We start from the raw sequence: 9456 nt of genomic DNA on the forward strand, positions 1-9456 counted from the left end.
GTGGGGATGGGCATTTTGTCCCCACAAGTATAGTAAACTTCCGATTTTTGGTCCCCACAAAGATATGTAAACATGATACACACACACAAAATAATCTTCCTAGAATTGTAAGTGTCCTCCCCACCATTCTCTGCTATCGCTTGCCATCCCTTGTGTTTATTTGCTCTATCCCTCAGTCAGATGAAACAGTCTATTTTGTTCCATCATCTAAGATTGTGAGGAATCCAGGAAGTAATTTACCTTCTGTTTGTTACCAAGCACTGAACTTGTTTTCCCACCAAATCTATTGTGACAGATGATTTAAATGTGATGCAGAGGCCAGCAGAGACTAGCAGTCCTCTTGGCTCATAACCAATGATATGTATGAAATGCATCATTTATTGAAAGCATCCAAATCCCGGTTACAAATCCTTTTAATACAGGCAGAAAACGGCAGGGAAAAGCTGAGATGTGCAACTCCCACTTGAGAGATTTTAGTATTAGCTTGAGTCACTTCTATTAGCAGTGCATGACCCAAGTCTGTCCTCTGGGGCCACCGGCTGGGAAAGAAAATCTCTTTAGCCACAAACACAGAAAGGTCTCCTACTTGTTGCAATAACTTGAAAATGTCCAGGTGGAGTAAGGAAGGGTTGAGAAAAATGAACTGAACAGTATAAACCGAGGGCCCCATTCTCTCCATTTTCTCTCGTCTTTTGTTACACAAACACACGACAATGTGGGCCATATGAAGAGCTGGCACAAACACTTAGATGTATTTATGGAAATATAAAGCAAGTGTTTACTGTAATTACAGACAAATCCGAGCAAACTTCCTGTGAGATTAACTAACAGGAGCAACACTGTTACAGCAGCCGGCAAGTGGCACAAGCAACAACCTCAGCATCTAACTGACTGATGGGAGTGAAAGGATGAATGAGCTCTAAACGCCAATGCGATTCGTAATCAGTCTGTGAGGTGTTGAGTGAAGATTCTAGAGGTTTGTTTTAGTCAAGAAAATGTGATAATTCTAGAAGTTCAAAATAAATCAATAAATATATAGAGAAATAGAGAGAGCATTTAGATCCCACCAGCACAAACGGTGACAACAATTCACAAGCATGTGTTGACTTTGTACAGAATACAAGGTCAGTGTCAGAGCATATATAATGGATGAGCATTCAACTTTGACAGGGGCATCTGGATAAAGTAACTTTGCTATTACACATTTTATTAAAAAAAACAAAAAACAGGAATACATTTATGCCCACAAATCAGAGACTGTAAACTAAACTACACGGCACGTTCTGTTATTTTAAATTGACATAAATTTCCATTTAAAGCTGAGTGTATCCCATGAGACTGATACACCTATACACTGGGCCTACAGCCAATAATCAGTTGACATACATTTCAAGTCTTTGGATGTCACAGTCTTAGACCGTGGGAGGAAGCGGAAGTCCACGCATGGACAGAGAAAACATGCAAACTTGACAGCTGGGAAGTGGATTAGAACCTAGGACCTTCTTGCTGTGAGTCAACAGCGATAACCACTGTTTTGCTACTTTAAACCAAAATCATTAACCTGTCTGCTTGATTACAACCTTACACACATAGCACACTCACAGTAACCAACTCAGAAAATGCAGATATATCTGTGTTAGATTACAGATGCAAAGCGGTTAAATGAATTTACCACATACTAGGAAAGTTGCATATATATGACTGTGAGTGCAGAGTGCCCTCAGCACAGTTCCATTTGTTTTGCAAAGTTCAAGTAGGGTCATCAAGACTAGCTGCATAAGCTGATGAATGACCTCTCCTCAGTTCCAAAGAGACATCAAGGATATTTTGCAGAGTCTGACCTGCACAGGCTCATTGGTGACTGCATCAGAAACACCAACTGAATAATTAACCTCAGTTTGAGCTGGAACAACTTACCAGCAATGTGCTATTTTATGTTTTTCATTTTTCAATAAACTTTAATTTAACTAATACTTTAGTTATATCAGCAGAATTCAGCTGAGAGGGCGCAGTGATCTTTTTAGATGGGCCTTTCCATAAAGCTGACGGTGACTACACCAAAGAGCTTCCTTGTCAGTTCCAACTGCTACTTTTTCTTTGTTGAAATTCAAGTGTGACGGCTGAAGTGGAATTATTAAAGCTGTTGAGCAACAAAAATGATCCTTGCAAATAGAAGTTAATACCTACAGTAAAACCTGAGGTATCGGCAAAAGCAATCTAACGTACACACTGAGAAAAAAAATACACATGTCAGATGTTGTTTATATGTTGGGTCCTTTTATCTTGTTGGTAGGTGGTTGCTAGGCAATGTGATGGGCGTCATATGATGTGGATATGAACTTTTTTAGGATATAAATGAGGTCTTAATGTCGTGACATTAAAATGATATGTTTTTATATGTGTTATATGTGCATAAATGGGATAAATGGGTGCCACAAATTATCAAGGTGGTTCTTAGACAACACAATGACATCACAAGATCTTATTATAGATCTCCTGATGGTCTTTTTCAGTATGACGCTGATTAAAGATGTATACCTAGGCGTGCAAACAACACTTTAAAAATGGATGTCATGCTACTTTGTTGGCAGAGACCAGAGAGACCACCACCACCACCACCACCACCAAAAAAAAGACAAAAAACACACTGCATAAAACTTCCTGCCTTGTTTACAAGCCACAAGCTAGCAGAAAGCCTACAATTATGTGAGCATGGGAGTTGTAAAGCTAGGTGTTGATTCACAGTGGGGCTGATAATACTACTAAATCTTTTACACATCTTAGAAGAGTGATTAAATTTGAGGCTAAAATCAACAAAAGCCTTTAAGACAATCTCTTTACTGGATAGATTGGTTGGTTTATCATCTGCTATCACAATAATGTCTGAGAACTTTATCTCCATTTGTCCTGAAGAACAACAAGTTCAGTGTTTTTAACCTTTTCACATTTCCAATGAGATCTGTCCCGAAAGGGCAGTTTATAAGTGTGTCTTTGGTGCTAACAGAGGCAGGCAGTCTTTTCTGTGACGGTCCTGTTTGTTTACTGTAATTATGCTGTCATCTTAAAATTACTCTGCACTGATGTTGAAATTACACATATCAACTTGCTCCGGACTGGTCAAAACAATCCACTATCCACCACCAAAATCAACACCCTTTCCCCCCCACTGAGTTACAATAAGGATCTTTAGGTCCCTTGCTCAAGAGCACTTTAACTACAATAATTTGGAAAGGTGGGACTGTACAGTAAGTCATGGGGTTTCCACACAGGCACATCATCCACATGTCAGGCTGACATCCTTCTGAGTGCTCTGGTGATGTTTTCAGAGTGACAGCGGTGTCATACTTGGCGCCTTTATTATGGACTTTGTGCGCGTCTGTGCATCCTCTCAGCCTCTGCAAGGGGAAAAGTATTATCTCCATGTTTCAGCATCAGAAAGCAGTTGGCTCGCTTTATCTACTCTCTGAGTGTGTTTGACTGTCTTCATGTGGCCAGGGTAGCTATCAGCTCAATCAAGGAAGTGTTGAAGTGTGACAGATCCAGGGTAGGTAGATCTGAATGTGTGCAATGCATACTGTATTTCCACATATTCTTCTGTGTGTGGGTGGGTGTGAGTGTGTGTGTATAAGAGAGAGATCCCAGTATTGCAGACATTCACATTAGGTAAGCAAAAGAAAAATTAGAGCCTGAGCTTTAGTAAGGGGTATCATTTTATTATAACCTCATTTTACCCTGAAACTTTACTCTGTGTGTTGGATAAAGTCTATGTCATTAGTTTATTGAGATTGTGTTTTAATAAACACTCACCAGCCACTGTAATAGACATACCCATTCAACTGTTTCACACAAATATCTAATCAGCCAATCCCATTGCAACAATTTAGAGCATTTAGCAATGTACAAATGGTCAAAAACGGACCATCAGACCACCAGAATGGGGAAGAGGACTTTGAACATAGCATGTTTTTCCTGCCAAACTGGTCTCATTCTTTTAGAAAGGGCAGATCTACTGGGATTTCCCCACACAAGCATCTCTGTGGTTTACAAAGAATAGTTTGAAAAAGAGAAAAAAGTCAGCAGCAGTTCTCTGAGAAAACCCATCAGCTAAGAGCAGAAAACTAAGGCTACACTTCACATGACCTCACCAAAATGGTTTGTTGAACATAACAATGAGTTCACTGGACTCAAACGTCCTCCACAGTCACCTACATCTCAAAACAACAGAGCTTCTCTGGGATGTGGTGGAAGATGAGATTCACATCACGGATGTGCAGCAGACAAATCTGCAGACACTTTGTGATGCAGTCATGTCAATATGGACCAACAATCGCTGAGGAATATTTCCAGCACTTTGTTGAATTCATGACAAGAAGAATTAAGGCAGTTCTGGTGATAGCAAGGTGTACCTAATAAAATGACCAGTGAGTGTATTTGTCAGCTTGGCACGTGCAACTACAGCTAAAGATACCAACTCAGCCTTTGTGGGCGCAAACACAAGTTCTGTCATGTGTTCTCAATAACCAAGAAGCTCTCGTAGGCAAGTAGCAGTTATTAAAATTTACACACACACACATACGCGCACACAGCAAAGTAGGACACTGAGCCAGTGGGTTTAAAACTGATAACCCCATGATGCATGGATCTCTGTCCTTTTTACATCTCTCATCCCCTCTGTGTTCCACATCCCATCTGGCCATGTCTGTGATCAAGAGCTTGTGGAGATCTAACATGTCCAGCTGACAGTTTTGGAAAAGTAGCAAAGGAAAAAGAAATGAAAACAGTCTGAACATTAAGCCTGTGGATATCAGTCAGCATAGTCTTTGTGATCTCCTTCCCCATTTACAAAGTGATCACATATGTTTTTCAGTGACTGGCGAGGGGTCTATGACAAAAGTATACACTTTGAGTCACTGCAGCAGAACTGGAGAGGTTTTTGTCTTGGGGGATGGCACACTGCAAAAAGAGACCGTGGCAGCAAATCACTTGATCTTGCACCATTATGCAATTGTTACGTTGCCAGTTCGGCAGAAAATCTCACCATCAGGGTGAGATAAACTGCTTGTTTTCAGTAACTCTCACTGAGTACTCAGTTTATTAACTCTTCATGATGTCAATTATGCTCAGTTGGTTCTTGCCAGATTAAGACTTCTCTAGGAAGTCTATATCGTAATTTATGCCTTAAACCTACGCGTTATTCAGTCGTTGGCTGCGTCATTCGGACATATAGCGACATTTCTCAGTGATGGTCAGTTCACGTGGAATGATCTGGTTTATGATTAAAAGGAATTTATGGCTGCATCTTAACTTATGAAATAGACTTCCCATAGAAGTCTAAATTAGGGGACAAGAGTGTGCAAAGAAAACATCCTGCACACCAAAACATCAGAAATCAAAACTCAGACCAGGCAACATTTTTACTACCTTCTAGTGACCATTTTTTTAAGCCAACTGTAGCCCCCTTAGCTGACCGGACCAGGACCCGATCTGGTCTTCTGCTGCTGTTCTGCTTCAAGGTTCAATGTGTTCATGTGTTTTTTCCTTATTACTGTTGCCTTCCTACCAGCTCAAAGCACTCTAACCTCTGCCATCAATAAGGCATTTTTGCCCAGAGAACTGTCGCTCACTGGATATTTTCTCCTTTTGGGACCAGTCTCTAAACTCTAGAGATGCTTGTTTGGGGGGAAAATCAGTTGATCGCCAGTTTCTGAGATACTCATATGAGTCTAGCATCAATAACCATGCATCCTTCAAAATCACTTAAAGCACTTTTTTTCACATTCTAAAGCTCAGTTTGGGCTTCAGCAGGTTGTCTTAACCATGTCTGTCTGCCTAAATGAATCGAGTTGCTGCCATTTGAATGGCTGATTAGAATTTAATTTGCAATAATGAACAGCCGAACACCTGATAAAGTGGCCGGTAAGTGTTTATTAAAACACAATCTGATCAAACGAATAACACAGAGTTTTCATGTCTTTATCAAACACACTGAGTAGACACTGATGGTGCAGGTCAGAAAAAGTAAAAGGTTGTCTGTGCTTACAGTTTCCCCCAAAGCTGCTTGGAGTCAGGTGTCGCAATTAAGGAGATGAGACTGGAGGTGTTGGAGAGGTGCCTTTCTCAGCAAATAAAGGTGCCTAAAGTGTGGTTACTCACAAAATTTGCTCTTTTTGACAAAGAGTGGCCAGTGTGAGTCATATCTCAATAGGTCTTTTGTAATACACAACAGCGTATTACAAAAGACCTACACGTTCCTTAATCCTCAAATCGTTCACAAAGAGAGCAAATTCACGAGTGCTGCAGTACTCCTCTGCTTAGAAGTAATTTTACTGCAAATATGTAACATACAAAGTATAGTCCTGCAAGAAGTTAAAAAAAACCCTCAAATGTAGGAACAAAACTGCAATCTATGTTTCCAATTTAGAAAGAAAGAAAAAGCTGAATAAGAATACTGTTAGCATCACAGAGGAAACACCTGGTCTCAATAACAACAAACAAAAAAGTTAAGGTAAACTAAATTTTGAAGCATAAAGGCAAATCACATAAAACTACTATCACAGCTTTGAGGAAACATGGTGGAGGAAGCATCATGATTTTGGGCTGCTTTCTACTTCTAGGTCTGGACGCCTTGCAAATACTAAGAGAAAAACTGAATTTCAAACTGTACCAGGGGAAAATATCAGTGCAGAAAAAGAAAAGAAAAGAAGATGCAATAAGCCACTGACCTGCATTCTTCAAATAAAAATAACTAAATGAGATCTTGGATTCAGATTCCTGACCTAAGCTTAACTGAGATGCTTACTGTTTTCATAATTAGCCAAAGGAAACATCTAATGTATGTTGTTGCTTATTCCAGCTTGCACAATGTGATTAATCAGTCTGAAAAGAGATGAAAAGCACCAGTGTTTGGTTGTTTTAACCTCACAAGTCAAATGACGATTAGACCACATAATATGAGTAATCATTGCAGAAATCACGGTAATTCCAGAGGGTTCACTAACTTTTTGCTTGCTTGTGTGTACTGCTGAAATAGCCAGCGGGAGCACTAAAATCAAATGAAATGAATTCTAGAGAATTAATTAAGCACTATAAAATTGAACTCTGGTGCTCCTTGATTATGTGCGCTTCAAGCCGAGAGGAGGCCCGCTGGGCGCCGCATGTGATCCCTCTACGCACATTAGTTAACATGCCAAAGATAGACCCATGATAATGGGTGGGGGTGGGTGAAGAAAACAAGGCAACAAGAGAAGATGCTGTGGCGAGAAAAGGCCATTCAGAGAGTCAGAAGGTCTACTTATCTCACGCCATGTCTTAATCTTCAACAAGAATCAACAAAAATCTTGAAAAACACTGACATGATAGTTACTACACTACACTAAACAAGCAGATGAGTTCAATATTTTTTTCAGTGTTATGTCACACATCATCTGCTCACTGAGAAACAACTGCCTTTAATTATCAAGGTGCGAAACGCTCGCGCTGCGCTCGGGTGTCTGATACTATCTTCCCAGTGACCGAAAAAGCGAGGAATAAATTAATCTCAAGTCTCTAATGAACTTAATTTGATGTTGCGTGTGAATCGCCGAGTGTTGATTTGAAGTTATTCAAGATCAGAGGCATATTATTATTAATCAATTCCGCTGCTGGTGTACACAGAAAGTGAAGTTTTGAAAGCTTTGTAATACAGGCAAAGCATCTATCTGCGATATAATGACGCTGATACACATTTAATACACATTCCTTTCACACTTCAGTTGGCTCACAGGAGGTTCCTTCACTGAAATAACCCTAATGAAGCATTTTTTAAAATTTAATTTCATACAAATATCCATAAATGACTCTGTTTCTTAAGCAGTAGACGATGAACTTCAACTTCTGTCTGTCTGGGTTTGACTTTTTCATCTAGATCTCATTAGACCTTTATTATAGTGAACAAATGATTCGCTACAACGACAAAAACGAATCTGTCTAGATGGGGAGTTGGGGCAGGATCGTTGTGTTTAGCAATGACTGCTTTTTGTGTTTCGGCAATCTTCATCATTATTTTTCCAATATAATCACCAGGTGATCAATGTTGTACCATCTGTGCCATTAGCATTAAAAAATAAACAGTGAAGTTGCATAGATTCAGGTACAGCAGCTACTGAGACAGTGACACAAAAGGAGTTTATATAACTCCCAGCACGAAAAGAAAGTAATATAGGCCTATTCATCGGGGGACCTTTTTTCACAATGTATCATATAGTTTCCTGTGTTAGTGAAGACAGTGTGGCAGATGCAGGCTGTACAGGACCGGCTGTGGCTCAGGAGGCAGCGCAGATCATCTACTAATTAGAAGGTTGGTGGTCTGCAAGCCAAAGTATCCTTAGGCAAGATAGTGATAGTGCTCCTGAGAGTGAATGTGTGTGTAAATGTACTTAGACTAAGAAAAAAGTGCTTGTATAAATCTGTATGTGAATGGGTTAAAAATACATGTCGTAAAAAAGCCCATTAGGTGCTTAAGTAGAACAGGAAAGCACTACATAAGAACCAGTCTATTTACAAGTAAACTGGGACATCACATCTTTTTTTTAAACCATCTTTTCAGGTCAAACAGGAAGAAATATGAATAACATACATTCACCAAATTAACTGTTTTAGCTTATGTCTAAAAACCACCTTAAAAACACATGTGACAAATATGGAGCAGTCTGTAATTGACAAAAATCTAACGGTGAAACAAGGAGCTGATGAGATGGGATCAACTAGCATTTCTAACAAATGGATCAATGTAGGCTCTCCTTACACACACATTCATTTCAAAGAGGCGCAAGCGTGAACTGTCAATACAGTTCAAGCTCATGCACACTGGTGCCTCAATGAGAGAGAGACAAATTAAATAAAATCTAAATTTTAAAATCATATTAATTTAATGCGCCAGTGGGAAAAATCTGTTAAATAACGCAGTGACTGGCAAGCTACTGGTGCGCATTCTGACCACAGTCAACGCACAACCCAGCTGCATGCAACATGTAGATGCTGGTGAAAGGTGAAAGTTAACATGAATCAACAACTGAATTATTAAAAAGAGTGTAGCTGGTGCAGCAGCAGACCACAATCTCTCAATCGCACCCCATTATGTCAGCGTGGAGGTTCACAGATGACACAGCAGATACCTGTCTTCCAAAGCTGTTTCTTCAAATACAGAAATTTGACGTTTTTATACCTGCGGTGCAAAACGTGCCCCCACAGGCTAGACTTCCAGCAGGTTTTGTGACTAAAGAAAATATTCTAAAATAAGACCAAAATAAGACACTGAGAATGGAAGTTAAATCACATTTAGAACAGAAACACAGTCAAACTTTCCAACCCTGGTTTAAAAGGACCGTCTGAGTTTTTGCTACCAGAATATGATGCCTATAAGCACAAACATAATGGAAATTTTAGATAATCTAAACTACTAGAAACAGGAACAGAGAG

General features: G+C 39.6%; 1 protein-coding gene across 4 annotated transcripts in view; it reads right to left on the bottom strand.

The window, feature by feature from the left end:
* anks1b (ankyrin repeat and sterile alpha motif domain containing 1B) overlaps positions 1-9456 on the bottom strand; it is a 167465-nt gene that overhangs the window by 97823 nt on the left and 60186 nt on the right. The window lies entirely within an intron of this gene.

The sequence above is a fragment of the Pundamilia nyererei genome, unplaced genomic scaffold (assembly GCF_000239375.1).
Source record: "Pundamilia nyererei isolate P.nyererei 1_Seehausen unplaced genomic scaffold, PunNye1.0 scaffold00052, whole genome shotgun sequence".
Lineage (NCBI taxonomy): Eukaryota > Metazoa > Chordata > Actinopteri > Cichliformes > Cichlidae > Pundamilia > Pundamilia nyererei.